Source organism: Haliotis asinina, chromosome 10, assembly GCF_037392515.1.
Source record: "Haliotis asinina isolate JCU_RB_2024 chromosome 10, JCU_Hal_asi_v2, whole genome shotgun sequence".
In the NCBI taxonomy this organism is placed as follows: domain Eukaryota; kingdom Metazoa; phylum Mollusca; class Gastropoda; order Lepetellida; family Haliotidae; genus Haliotis; species Haliotis asinina.
The window spans coordinates 34,905,828-34,921,232 of record NC_090289.1 but is presented as its reverse complement, the minus strand read 5'-3'; the positions used below and the strand labels follow the sequence as shown (position 1 = coordinate 34,921,232).

At 40.4% G+C, this 15,405-nt stretch overlaps 1 protein-coding gene across 2 annotated transcripts in view; it reads left to right on the top strand.

Annotated features, from left to right (window-relative positions):
- The first annotated feature begins 725 nt into the window (after positions 1-725).
- Positions 726-15,405, top strand: part of LOC137298016 (uncharacterized) — a 40,352-nt gene continuing 25,672 nt past the window's right edge. Inside the window, exon 1 of one of the 2 annotated variants that reach the window (XM_067830046.1) lies at positions 726-776. The gene's annotated coding sequence lies outside the window, so the exon portion shown is untranslated. Of the gene's footprint in view, positions 777-14,177; positions 14,286-15,405 lie in introns of those variants that run through there. The other variant, XM_067830045.1, reaches the window with a different exon arrangement.

Sequence of the window (15,405 nt, the reverse complement as noted above, 5' to 3'; positions counted from 1 at the left end):
AACAAGAAGTTGCGAACGGATTCGGGATTGGGGATTCGAATCCCGAATCTGAATATTTGTTTCAACATTTGAATCCCGAATCTGAAAAAAATATTCATACATACATACATACATACATACATACATACATACATACATACATACATACATACATACATACATACATACATACATACATAGACACATACATACATAGACACATACATACATAGACACATACATACATGCATAGATACACAGATACATACGTAGATACATACAGAGATACACAGATACATAAGTGCATGTATACAATTATACATACAGAGATACACAGATACATGCATGCATACATGCATTCTAACTTCATGTTGCACTGGAGTATATGGCTGCTGATCTGTTCATCAATATGTGTCTCTTTGCATATACCAATGATGATAAATCCTTCACCCTAGGCATGTGAGTTTCTTTAAAATTGCCTCTGTTCACCCAGCAGAAAATGCGTACCCGGTAGAAAAAGTCAGCTGACTATAACCTTCAAACACCTGAAAGGTAGCTTGTGTTATCCTGGGTAATACTGTGTTAACGCTTTGAGCATGCGCACATGTGCTTGGAAACAGTCGCTATATAAAATGTCATTATTATTATTTGTCAGGAGGTGTGTCTCCGAGTGCTTTGATAATGCCAAAGGTCATGAGAAATGATCTCACTGGAAGGTGTCTAATTATATATATATATGCCTTCTTCAGGATGTGACACTGCTGTGGAAAGCTGGTCAAAAGAAGTCAAAGTTTAAGGTCAGTGTTTTGAATTTTTTTAATATCCTTGGTTATATCATTGTAAGTTTCTGGGTGTGGTGGGTTAGCGTAGTCGTTAAAACGTTCTCTGGTCACGCTCAAATACGGGTTCAATGACCCACATAGGCGGTAGGGTAGCCTCTAGTGAAAGCTGTCGCTCGTAACGCCGAGGACCTCGGTTCGATTCCCCACATGGGTACAATGTGTGAAGCCCATTTCTGGTGTCCTCAGCCATGCTACTGCTGGAATATTGCTAAAAGCGGCGTAAAACCAAATTCACTCACTCACTGTGTGTCGTCGTTCCCCAACGACGCGTGGATTGTCTGGCCCACACACCCCATTCACAGACCACTGCCATATTTTCGGGTATTTTACCGAACAAGCCAAGCAACAAAGACACAAACAAATAAAGCGATCTCCATTACCACCAAAAAGTGTGAACTCGTGGAAGGTTTTGTTTTCCACAGATTCTTTTGTCACACGAGCATGAACACTCATTTATTATTAACTGTAACCTTTATTGCAGTTTTCAGTACAGGGCAACGCTTGCGTGTATTTCAATGAATTTTAAATAACGACACACACTGTCAACTCAAAGACATTTGGGATCGTACGTGTAGATTGATTTATTGACTTGCCAGCATTCGAAATGAAGATTTTTGTTCAAATTAACAGGGGTTATTGTATTCATAAATACATAATGGCCATATGTTGAAGGCTGATTCGAACGACTGAACGATTTGTTCAATTTCTCTTGGTAATGATTACAGTTTGTCCTCTGTGACCAATGATTAAGTCACAAATGTCAACAGAAAATGTCCGTGCGGGACACACTAATGGAGAACTGGCTTATCGAGTTCAGTCTCTTTGTTCCTTAAATGCGACTTTTCAGTTCACATGCTGGTATCTTTATAAGGTCACCCGTGACGATCCGGGTTATAACTGTTCTTCAGTAAAACCATGCTTGTCGTAAGAGTCGACAAACAGAATCGGGTGGACAGACTCGCTGACTTGGTTGACACAAGTCAGCGTATCCCAGTTGCGTAGATCGATGCTCGTGCTGTTGATCACTGGATTGTCTGGTCCAGATTCGATTACTTACAGACCGCCATATATTGCTGAGTGCGGCGTAAACCCAAACTCACTTACACACTTTATAAGGTAAAGGTTTCACGTGTATGCATCGAACTAGAGACCGTTAATGGAATGTTCGTAATCTATGGCTCTGTGGTTTTTGTTTGTTTGTTTTTGGGGGTTTTTTGGGGTTTGTTTTTTTTTTGGTTTGTTTGTTTGTTGTTGTTTTTTGTTGTTGTGTGTGTGTGTGCGTGCGTGCGTTCTACTAAGTAGAAGTGACATCATCCCCACCCCCACGTTCATGCCCAGCCCCACGCCCACCCCTTACACGCCATGTACAAAATCAATGACTACAACCTCCTCAGGACATGTGTACAAAATTGTCGGTATCCGAGGTGCGCCCTGTGTTCATTCATACTGCAGGTAAGGAAAAGTCACGGTCTTGTCTAGAGAAGCAGGGTGTGTACTTACGCTTCTTCCATGACACTAGATAATACTTGATTGGTCAAAAAATAAATAAATCAATAAAATCGTATATCTATTTCTATCGGGTACCTCTAAATACAAATGACTTTTCACACAAAACGTTTCGGATAAAAAATATTGATCATATTGATATTGGCCTACGTATCGATGCATAAAACAATGGCTGCTGATGACTCATCAGATATTTAAGTCAATGTTAGCACAACAGCTTATCAAATATAATTAAATCTATTCAGAACACCCACTCACGCTTACTCACTAAAGAACAGAGCAAAGTAAGTGAAGTAGGTCGTGTTTTATAAAACTGTGTATTTTGAACCCCAACCTCAATTCTTGTTAATCTTGCTGTAGTATTTTTTACTGTTTGTACCACCCCTTATCATCACGCGTACGTTATACGGCAGCGTATAAGGGCCACGCCGAAAAATGTTTTTGGTGTCACTATATCCTATGTAGGACTTACTATCTCTTACGTAGGACTTAGTATCTCCTACGTAGGACGTACTACTTAGTATCTCCTACTAAGAGATAGTAAGTCCCACGTAGGAGATGGTGACACCAAAAACATTTTTCAGCGTGGCCCTAATACGCTGCCGTAACATTATAAGACACTCGCTGACTTGGTTTCCACGTGACTCGCCGACTTGGCTGACACGTCATCGTGTCGCAGCTATGTAGATCGATGCTTATAATGTTGATCACTGGATTGTCTGGTCCAGACTTGATTATCTACAGACCGTCGCCATATAGCTGGAATACTGCTGAATATTAAACAGCGAAGAAACGTGTTTGTCTGCATGTCAATACGTACAAGTTCCACGAGAGTGGGGGCGGTGGGATAGCCTAGTGGTTAAAGCTTTCGCTCGTCACGCCGAAGACCCGGGTTCGATTCCCCACATGGACGCTATGTGTGAAGCCCATTTTCTGGTGGTCTCCGTCGTGATATTGCTGGAATATTGCTAAAAGCGGCGTAAAACTAAACTCACTCACTCACTGCACGAGAGTAGGTTTTCAAAGACATCATCTCTGTTTGGTGTTCTGAAACATGTACAGAATAAGAGCTATCTAATCTTCAGTTATCTTTTCAAAATACTGTGGAATTAGTGAGTGAGTGACTGTAGTTTTAAGCCGCACTCAGCAAAATTCCAGCTATATGGCGGCGGTCTGTAAATAATCGAGTCTGGACCCCGTAGAATTATCTCGATGAAAATGCAGGTGAATAATGACTGAGTATGGTTTGCATTATTCTCAGTGCATCCTTTGTAGGTTAGCGAGGTATGAGCCGGGTTTGATTCCCCACATGGGTACAATATCTGAAGCCCATTTCTGGTGTTCCTCGCCGTGCTGTTGCTGGAATATTGCTAAAACCGGCGTAAAACTAAATTCACTCACGCCCCTTTCTTTAGCTCAATGGATAACGTGTTTGCATGTTTTGCTAAAGAGGTGAGTTCGATTCCCCCAATCACCAGTCTTATTTCTAGACTTCCGAAGATCTTGCCTCCATATCTGCTCCCTCCCTCGTCACACTAAATATCCCGATATTTTCTGAATGTTAAATGCTAATTTACATCTGCAGTATCTGCAGTATATTGATGCTCATGTTGTTGATCACTGGATTGGATCACTGGTCCAGACTCGATTATGTACTGACCGCCTTTCGCAATATAGCTGAAATATTACGAAAGCCTAATGCTGCCACTTTTGTAGCATAAAATAATTTTCCAAAGACAATTCTTCTTCAGTTACTTCGATTATTTACTCGTTGCTTCGAATATTTTCTCGTTGTTTCAATAATTTTCTCATTACTTCGAGTATTTTCTCGTCGCTTCGAGTTTGTTTACTTAATTTCTAAGTTTGATGAATTTAACATTAGGAGATGACATCCTAAGTCACGTGTCCATGGACACAGCAACAAAAATGAAATTCATATCTGGGTATAACCATCAAATGGCACACCTATGGACCATGCTTGATATGTGTGCCAAATTTGATGACGCTAGCATGTATAGTTTAAGGAAATCTGCTCCGACCAAGGTGACATCCTCATAGTCATTGCCTAAGTCACGTGTCCATGGACACAGCCAAAAAAAATGAAATTCATATTTGGGTATAACCATCAAATGGCACACCTATGGACCATGCTTGATATGTGTGCCAAATTTGATGACGCTAGCATGTATAGTTTAAGGAAATCTGCTCCGACCAAGGTGACATCCTCATAGTCATTGCCTAAGTCACGTGTCCATGGACACAGCAACAAAAATGAAATTCATATCTGGGTATAACCATCAAATGGCACACCTATGGACCATGCTTGATATGTGTGCCAAATTTGATGACGCTAGCATGTATAGTTTAAGGAAATCTGCTCCGACCAAGGTGACATCCTCATAGTCACTGCCTAAGTCACGTGTCCATGGACACAGCAAAAAAAATGAAATTCATATTTGGGTATAACCATCAAATGGCACACCTATGGACCATGCTTGATATGTGTGCCAAATTTGATGACGCTAGCATGTATAGTTTAAGGAAATCTGCTCCGACCAAGATGACATCCTCATAGTCACTGCCTAAGTCACGTGTCCATGGACACAGCAAAAAAAATGAAATTCATATTTGGGTATAACCATCAAATGGCACACCTATGGACCATGCTTGATATGTGTGCCAAATTTGATGACGCTAGCATGTATAGTTTAAGGAAATCTGCTCCGACCAAGATGACATCCTCATAGTCACTGCCTAAGTCACGTGTCCATGGACACAGCCAAAAAAATGAAATTCATATTTGGGTATAACCATCAAATGGCACACCTATGGACCATGCTTGATATGTGTGCCAAATTTGATGACGCTAGCATGTATAGTTTAAGGAAATCTGCTCCGACCAAGATGACATCCTCATAGTCACTGCCTAAGTCACGTGTCCATGGACACAGCCAAAAAAATGAAATTCATATTTGGGTATAACCATCAAATGGCACACCTATGGACCATGCTTGATATGTGTGCCAAATTTGATGACGCTAGCATGTATAGTTTAAGGAAATCTGCTCCGACCAAGATGACATCCTCATAGTCACTGCCTAAGTCACGTGTCCATGGACACAGCCAAAAAAATGAAATTCATATTTGGGTATAACCATCAAATGGCACACCTATGGACCATGCTTGATATGTGTGCCAAATTTGATGACGCTAGCATGTATAGTTTAAGGAAATCTGCTCCGACCAAGGTGACATCCTCATAGTCATTGCCTAAGTCACGTGTCCATGGACACAGCCAAAAACAATGAAATTCATATTTGGGTATAACCATCAAATGGCACACCTATGGACCATGCTTGATATGTGTGCCAAATTTGATGACGCTAGCATGTATAGTTTAAGGAAATCTGCTCCGACCAAGATGACATCCTCATAGTCATTGCCTAAGTCACGTGTCCATGGACACAGCCAAAAAAAATGAAATTCATATTTGGGTATAACCATCAAATGGCACACCTATGGACCATGCTTGATATGTGTGCCAAATTTGATGACGCTAGCATGTATAGTTTAAGGAAATCTGCTCCGACCAAGGTGACATCCTCATAGTCATTGCCTAAGTCACGTGTCCATGGACACAGCCAAAAAAAATGAAATTCATATTTGGGTATAACCATCAAATGGCACACCTATGGACCATGCTTGATATGTGTGCCAAATTTGATGACGCTAGCATGTATAGTTTAAGGAAATCTGCTCCGACCAAGGTGACATCCTCATAGTCACTGCCTAAGTCACGTGTCCATGGACACAGCAAAAAAAATGAAATTCATATTTGGGTATAACCATCAAATGGCACACCTATGGACCATGCTTGATATGTGTGCCAAATTTGATGACGCTAGCATGTATAGTTTAAGGAAATCTGCTCCGACCAAGATGACATCCTCATAGTCACTGCCTAAGTCACGTGTCCATGGACACAGCCAAAAAAAATGAAATTCATATTTGGGTATAACCATCAAATGGCACACCTATGGACCATGCTTGATATGTGTGCCAAATTTGATGACGCTAGCATGTATAGTTTAAGGAAATCTGCTCCGACCAAGATGACATCCTCATAGTCATTGCCTAAGTCACGTGTCCATGGACACAGCCAAAAAAAATGAAATTCATATTTGGGTATAACCATCAAATGGCACACCTATGGACCATGCTTGATATGTGTGCCAAATTTGATGACGCTAGCATGTATAGATTAAGGAAATCTGCTCCGACCAAGATGACATCCTCATAGTCATTGCCTAAGTCACGTGTCCATGGACACAGCCAAAAAAAATGAAATTCATATCTGGGTATAACCATCAAATGGCACACCTATGGACCATGCTTGATATGTGTGCCAAATTTGATGACGCTAGCATGTATAGTTTAAGGAAATCTGCTCCGACCAAGGTGACATCCTCATAGTCACTGCCTAAGTCACGTGTCCATGGACACAGCAAAAAAAATGAAATTCATATTTGGGTATAACCATCAAATGGCACACCTATGGACCATGCTTGATATGTGTGCCAAATTTGATGACGCTAGCATGTATAGTTTAAGGAAATCTGCTCCGACCAAGATGACATCCTCATAGTCACTGCCTAAGTCACGTGTCCATGGACACAGCCAAAAAAAATGAAATTCATATTTGGGTATAACCATCAAATGGCACACCTATGGACCATGCTTGATATGTGTGCCAAATTTGATGACGCTAGCATGTATAGTTTAAGGAAATCTGCTCCGACCAAGATGACATCCTCATAGTCATTGCCTAAGTCACGTGTCCATGGACACAGCCAAAAAAAATGAAATTCATATTTGGGTATAACCATCAAATGGCACACCTATGGACCATGCTTGATATGTGTGCCAAATTTGATGACGCTAGCATGTATAGATTAAGGAAATCTGCTCCGACCAAGATGACATCCTCATAGTCATTGCCTAAGTCACGTGTCCATGGACACAGCCAAAAAAAATGAAATTCATATTTGGGTATAACCATCAAATGGCACACCTATGGACCATGCTTGATATGTGTGCCAAATTTGATGACGCTAGCATGTATAGTTTAAGGAAATCTGCTCCGACCAAGGTGACATCCTCATAGTCATTGCCTAAGTCACGTGTCCATGGACACAGCCAAAAAAAATGAAATTCATATTTGGGTATAACCATCAAATGGCACACCTATGGACCATGCTTGATATGTGTGCCAAATTTGATGACGCTAGCATGTATAGTTTAAGGAAATCTGCTCCGACCAAGGTGACATCCTCATAGTCACTGCCTAAGTCACGTGTCCATGGACACAGCCAAAAAAAATGAAATTCATATTTGGGTATAACCATCAAATGGCACACCTATGGACCATGCTTGATATGTGTGCCAAATTTGATGACGCTAGCATGTATAGTTTAAGGAAATCTGCTCCGACCAAGGTGACATCCTCATAGTCATTGCCTAAGTCACGTGTCCATGGACACAGCCAAAAACAATGAAATTCATATCTGGGTATAACCATCAAATGGCACACCTATGGACCATGCTTGATATGTGTGCCAAATTTGATGACGCTAGCATGTATAGTTTAAGGAAATCTGCTCCGACCAAGATGACATCCTCATAGTCATTGCCTAAGTCACGTGTCCATGGACACAGCCAAAAAAAATGAAATTCATATTTGGGTATAACCATCAAATGGCACACCTATGGACCATGCTTGATATGTGTGCCAAATTTGATGACGCTAGCATGTATAGTTTAAGGAAATCTGCTCCGACCAAGGTGACATCCTCATAGTCATTGCCTAAGTCACGTGTCCATGGACACAGCCAAAAAAAATGAAATTCATATTTGGGTATAACCATCAAATGGCACACCTATGGACCATGCTTGATATGTGTGCCAAATTTGATGACGCTAGCATGTATAGTTTAAGGAAATCTGCTCCGACCAAGATGACATCCTCATAGTCACTGCCTAAGTCACGTGTCCATGGACACAGCCAAAAAAAATGAAATTCATATTTGGGTATAACCATCAAATGGCACACCTATGGACCATGCTTGATATGTGTGCCAAATTTGATGACGCTAGCATGTATAGTTTAAGGAAATCTGCTCCGACCAAGGTGACATCCTCATAGTCACTGCCTAAGTCACGTGTCCATGGACACAGCAAAAAAAATGAAATTCATATCTGGGTATAACCATCAAATGGCACACCTATGGACCATGCTTGATATGTGTGCCAAATTTGATGACGCTAGCATGTATAGTTTAAGGAAATCTGCTCCGAACAACATGACATCCTCATACCCACAGTCTGTCACATTTAGGTGGAAACCCCTAAAGATTCATATCTGGGTTTAAAACCCAAATCATGCTTGATATATGTACCAAGTTATCACAAATAGTTTAGGGTATATACTTCCGACGGTATCGACCTCCCAAAAGACAGACCGCTTAAAACAACACATTTTATGGTTGGTTGCATAAGGCTTAATTAAGATAAAAAATACATTAGGTTTAGAAATGGTTACACGACCTCTAGTCATATGAAACTTTAAGTGTTATTGAAAATGTTCATTTAATATTTTCAAGAAAACTGCTTCGCGTAAAAGAAAGTGTTCGCCATTACGTGTTGTATGCGGAGACTGTGAGAAAACCAAGTCTTACTGATATTCGTACCAAAATAGTATGCTTTGTGACCAAACTGACTTCAGTCAAATCCTCAAAGTTATCTAATATATGGTATCATTTCTCAGTTAATTCTTAGTTACGGTTCACTCCCATAAGACAGACCTCCTGTAAGATAGACTCAGTGAGTACACTAATTAGCTCAACCATTACCTTTTGATTACTCAATCATCAAAAGGATTTTATTACACGATGTATGAAAATGCATTTATTCCAGAACCTTATCTTAAATTAACCTTTCAAAGTAGAATTTCACTGACAAAATTTAGGACAACAAGTCATAGATTACCAATGGAAACAGGGCGCTGTCTGAATGTTTTGAAAGAAAACTGACTTTGTAATCTTTGTAGTCAAGCCATATGTGACGAATTCCATGTTTTGCTAATATGCCAACCATTTGCTGAACAATGAATATCAATTTTAACAAAATATTTCTGTGTGAATCCCTCTATCTGTACATGTATTTTTCTCATTAAATGTGATTTATCACTCACTCACTCTCAAATTATCCAAATATATGAAACACTGTGCCATTTCAAATGATATCATGTAAATATATATATGTTTCACCTGAATACCAGTCAATGCAGAGTATAGCAACAACACATTCCCATCTCTCTTAGTTTACTGGTAATTAGAGTGAGAACTGAGTTTTTTGACAAGTTGAGAATGTTCTCAAGCACTTTGTTTTGTAAAAAAGTATAGTTTATACATTACATATCTGGGAACATGCCATTATTATCAGCTTAATTAAGCCTTATGCAAACAACCATAAAGTGGTTACAAGGGTGCGCAACCTCCGTATTGAACTGAAATGTTGTTTTATGACCACTCTTGTGGTGTAGAGTGTAGGTGTGTGTGACTATGAGGATGTCATCTTGCTCGGAGCAGATCTCCTAAAATATACATGCTAAATTCATCTAAACTAAGGGAAAAATCGAAGTAACGAGTAAATACTCGAAATTTCAAGTTTTTGAAAGAAAGTTGAAGTAACGAGAAAATACTGGAAGCAACGAGAAATCAATCGAAGGAGTGGGAAAATAATTGAAAGAACGAGGAAATACTCGAAATTTCAAGGTTTTGGAAGTAACGAGAGAATTCTCGAAAGTAACGAGATATTAATCGAAGCAACGAAAGAATATTTGAAACAACGGGAAAATACTCGAAGTTACCAGAAAAGTATTGAAATATCGAGGAATTTATTGAAATATCGAGAAAATACCCGAAGCAACGATCAAATAATCGAAGTTACGAGAATTGTCTTTGAAAAAATATATTTTCTGCTACAAAAGTGGCAGCATTAGGCTTTCGTAGAAACATAGCTCAGTGTGGTGTTAAACAACAAACATTTATGTCATTGATTGGCATTTAGTAGATGCTATGTGACGAACGTAAATAAATGTTTGGATTTCTTCGTTTTTTCATTCTTAAAGAACATTAAATTAAAATAAATTTTTATGTTAGACACTTATGTTTCAGTGATATTAACAGAATCAGGTATACAGATATTGTCACAGTGCCACACGCCCCCGTTACCATACACGTGAACATGTCAGGGACCAAGCTTATATGGGAATGACAAAAATACCAGCATTGTTATTGAACAAAATAGGTATCCTTGGTAACCGGGAATTCCTGCTAACCGTGATATCACTCATGAAATAATCCCTTGACGCATCTGTGTGTATACTTGAGCTTCCCGCTATTACATCACCTACGAGAAGACAGATATGTATAGTCTCCAGCCGTGCATTACAAGCATTAATGGAACCATATCATTTGGCATTGCCAGAATGCAATGGAGACATCAGGTGCCAATTATACTACCCATCCTTTCATGGGAAGGTATTACATTCTTTCAGAGATGTCGGAAATTGGTTCTCATCTTAATAAGTCAAGTCTTCGCATGCAGTTGTCTGGCACGTCTGATTGTCCGTACAACGCCTGAGTAGTAGTGAATGTTTTGTTTCGAATTGTATCAAGGATTTAAGCTTTCTGAAAGTCTGAAACTCTTAGAAATTAAGGGAAAGGGTGAGGGGTGGTTTGAGCCGTGTTAGCTATATCAATAGCAATATCACCAACTAGTAGGCTTCATACATTGTATTCATAGGGGAATTGATCTCGGACCTTCAGTGTGACGCCGAACACTTAATCCACTAGATTACTCAGTTGCCCTAGAGCGCAAATATATGATCATAAGTCATACAAGTACTTTGGTGGAACGAGCACACACAAATTATACATTACTATTGTTTATTCTGGTTTGTTAAATATTCCATTTATATTACGGCGGTCTCTATATAATGGCGTCTGGAAAAGATAATACTGAAGCTTTCTCGGACAAGCATTTTCGTCGAACAATGTTGTGTGTGTAAGACGAGAAAACTGACTGAGCATGGTTTTATGCCGTTTTTAAGCAATATTTCAGAATATCACGGCGGGGTATGCCAGAAATGGGCTTCACTCATTGTAGCCATGAGGGGAGTCGAAACCAGGCCTTCGGTGTATCTAGTGAGCGCTTTAACTACAAGGCTACCCCAAAACACGAAAATGAAGCGTACGTAATATATCACCTGCTACGCTGGCAACAGCGTCAAGCCACGAATATTGTGATCCACCAACTTTTGTCGAATACGATTTTGTCACGTCTGTAAACCAAGAACGTCATATATATATTAATAATATATAATGTCCCACCTTATATATGCGCAGAAGCAGTATGACTCCAGCAACATGTGACAAAGATCAGATGACACAAACTATCAAAAGGGGTTCATCATTCTAAGCGTTGAATGTCCCCTGTCACTAAACGTAGGACGTATGTGTAAAAATAGATATACATGGCAACGCATCGTCATCACAGAAATTAGGAGAACATATGATCCAAGCCTTATTGTAGGTGCGGGTGTATGGTTTAGACACCTTAAAAGAGTTTAGTGAACACAAAGATTAGGAGAACATATGACAAGCCTCATTGTAGGTGCAACCAAAAAATCAAACATAATTGAAACACAATTATCACTAATTCATGACATATAATATACATTGCTGCTTGTAAAAAACCCCAAATAAACAAAGTTATAAGCGTACAATCGCGATTCGAAAGTGCAATAGTTTGTACTTGGGCTTACTTCCCTCGAAACGAATCCCTCGGGAGACCGAACCCAGTCATAGCGGGCGGGTATGCACTCAAGTGTAACGACGGCTACCGGTTGGCTGGTTCATTTGCTGATACGCAGAGGGCTCATTATGTGTACAGAAATTTCTGATTATCTGTTTGATCTACATTTTAGAAGTATGGCGAGTCACAAGAAAGTAAAATTCTTTATGGATAACAACTTTTTTTTATTGTACTTGATGCGTCGTTTTAGTACGGATTCATTTACCGTTGTCAAACAAAATCATATACACTAGAAGAAGTTCTCTGTCCTCATGTTCTCTGAATGTGTGTTCGATCTAATCAAAATCATCTCAGTAGAGATGGTGAGCTACTGCATAGTTGGAAACTGTCATTCTTCCAAGTACAAGCAGGACTTGAAACAGACAGGAATTTGCACCAGTTTCCGTGAGATCCAGTCATCCGAGAAAAATGGATGTAGTTTGTTTGTATCACACTTGGCTAATTACATAATGTGGCAGAGACAGGACTGGGGTGCACAAGTCATAAATCAATTTATTTTGTTTATGGCGTTTAGCCTGATAGGTGTTAAGTTCAAATTGCATGTGGTCAGTGACTGAAGCTGTGTATTGTATATTGTGTTTAGCAGACAGGCTAACATATAGGTGTCAGTAAACCAGACGTTGAGATTTCTCTGTGACAGAGACTGTTTACCACAATCAACAAGGTTTGTTTTTATGTGACGAGTAGATTATTTACTTGTTTGTGTACACAACCAAGATTAAACAACTGCTCACGACCTCATACTCAGAGCATGCATACTGCTCCACGAACCTATTCACTGCGCACGCGACATGGGCGCAGCGCAGCACAGTTGTTGAAACCACTGTTTCCCCCAGCACTGGGGGAAATTTAGTGAATCGTTTGAACTCCAATTTCACGGCCTTTTTTTATCGCGTTTTTTTCAACTTTGTAGCTTGAATTGGCGTTTTTGAAGAGTTCTTTCGGTAAGTGCATACCGAAAGGTATCAGAATCTGCAAAGTTGTGTTTTACATTGCATGTGACCTTTAAAGAAGTTTAGTGAACACAAAGATTAGGAGAACATATGACACAAGCCTCATTGTAGGTGCGGGTGTATGTTTTAGAGAATTTTAAGGGGTTTAGTGAACACAATTAGCTAGTAGATGTGAAAGTATGGCGACTTTACGGTTGTGTTAAGGTCAACACAAAGGTCAAGAACGGGTGACCGTAGTCAAATGATGGTTGGCGAAACATGTCCAAAGTCCTTAATGAGGTGTTATAGTTCTTCGCCTACATGTATTTAAAGTCCATGTACACAAGTTGTACTAAGTGATATGTGTGAACCAGGCAGCGTATCTCATTTGCAGTCCCAATAACTTCTACATACACTTATACAATCTGAGTTACACAAAGAAAATGAGTTCAGAATAGCTTGGTTCAAAAGCCTGCAAATCTACCTATGCATTGAGTCTATCCAGACGTATTTATCGTCAGTGTCTGTGGGTGGGAAGGTCAACACCCGATATGATCATTTCTGTATTAACTGATTGACAACCCCTTTGATCTTGTCAAACAAAGACAAAATGTCTTATAGATTGTTAACATCAGACATTCCAGTATCTGCCATAACGCTTGCAAACGCCTCATCGTTCCATAACGTGCATAAACAACTGTGATTTGTCCCTCCGCTCGCTTCTTACGCTAATGTAACTATAAACACCTTTCCACAATCTTAAGAAATCTCTACTTAGGGCTACAATTACGACAATGCCATAAGCGTTAATGTCGTAGAACCAGTCAATACACAGCCCTGTGTGTACATGACACAACCATATAGACGCTGACTATACTGTGACACCGGGCAACTGACAATGGTTGTTTTCAATCAGTTCTTATCGCTGTGCATTGATTGCCCGAGGTCTGGCACCTTTTCACAACTGACAACGACCAGCTTTGAAAGACGCCGCAATGTGACGGCAGGTATGGGAAGTTAGAGGACGGTTGCGTTTCACGGACGGACGGTTGTAGATGTCCACAGTGTAGCTATTGATACTGGACGGAAGGTAGGTATTTGTTCGCTCAGTAGTACAGGCATGATCGATAGAAGAGTATTGTTTATACTGTCGAACATCATGTGGAGAGATTTAGTCATACGCCTTCAGAAACACGTTACTCCCGACGACGTAGATGTACATAACGCCCCTCCACACACTGAAACTGGTGTTTAAATTCGTGTTGATTATGTCCTAGAAAGTTCCATCCCATTTAACACTATTACACTCGACAATACGACACACTATTTATATTCTACTAATGTACGTTAATGTGTTTAAACAATGGCCTATTTACGTCAACAATCCTCACACAAGAAGATTGGAGTCTTTTTGGCTGACTGTGCAAGGTAATTCATCTGGAGGAATTCATGAATTTGTCCATGTGCTATACTAGGTATTGATGTATATAGTGACATGACTCACGGTAGGTGAGGTGTAACGCGGCTGGTTATGTGTGTTTAGAGACGCCAGGATATTGTGTCTATGGCCCGGGGAACATCTGGTAGTGTAACTGTTAGAAGAAACTTTAACAAAATATCTTTCTTATACTCTTTCTCCCTCTTCTCCTCCCTCTCTCTATTCCCCACCTCTCTCTTCGTCCCCTCGCTCTCTAATTATCTCACTCCTCCCTCGCTCTCTCTCCTCCCTTTCATCCATCCTTTTCTCTCTCCTCGCTCCCCTTCTCCCCTGTCTCTCTCCTTCTCTCACCCTCCTCACTCTCTTCCTCTCCTTTTTTCTCACACTCCCCCACACACCGATCTCTCTCCCTCGCTCCCTCCCTCTCTCTCGCTCCGCCTCCCTCTCGGGCTTCCTCTCTCTTTCGCAACCTCTCCCCTTCCCTCGCTCTCCCCTTCCCTTTTTTTCTCTTCCTTTCTCTCACCCCTCTATCTCCCCTCCCTCTCTTTTCTTCTCTCTCATTCCCTCTTACCCCTCCTCTCTTACTCTTCCCCGCCCTCCCTCTCTCCCTTTCTCACCCACTCCCTCTCTCTCCCACACTCTCTATCCTTCCTCTTTCTTTCCATCTCTCTTTTTTCTCTTTCCCCTTCTTTGTCCTCTCTTTCACATACACTCTCACACACTCTCTCTCTCATGTTCTTTCTTGCTTTCCTCCCCGCTCTCACTCTCTTTT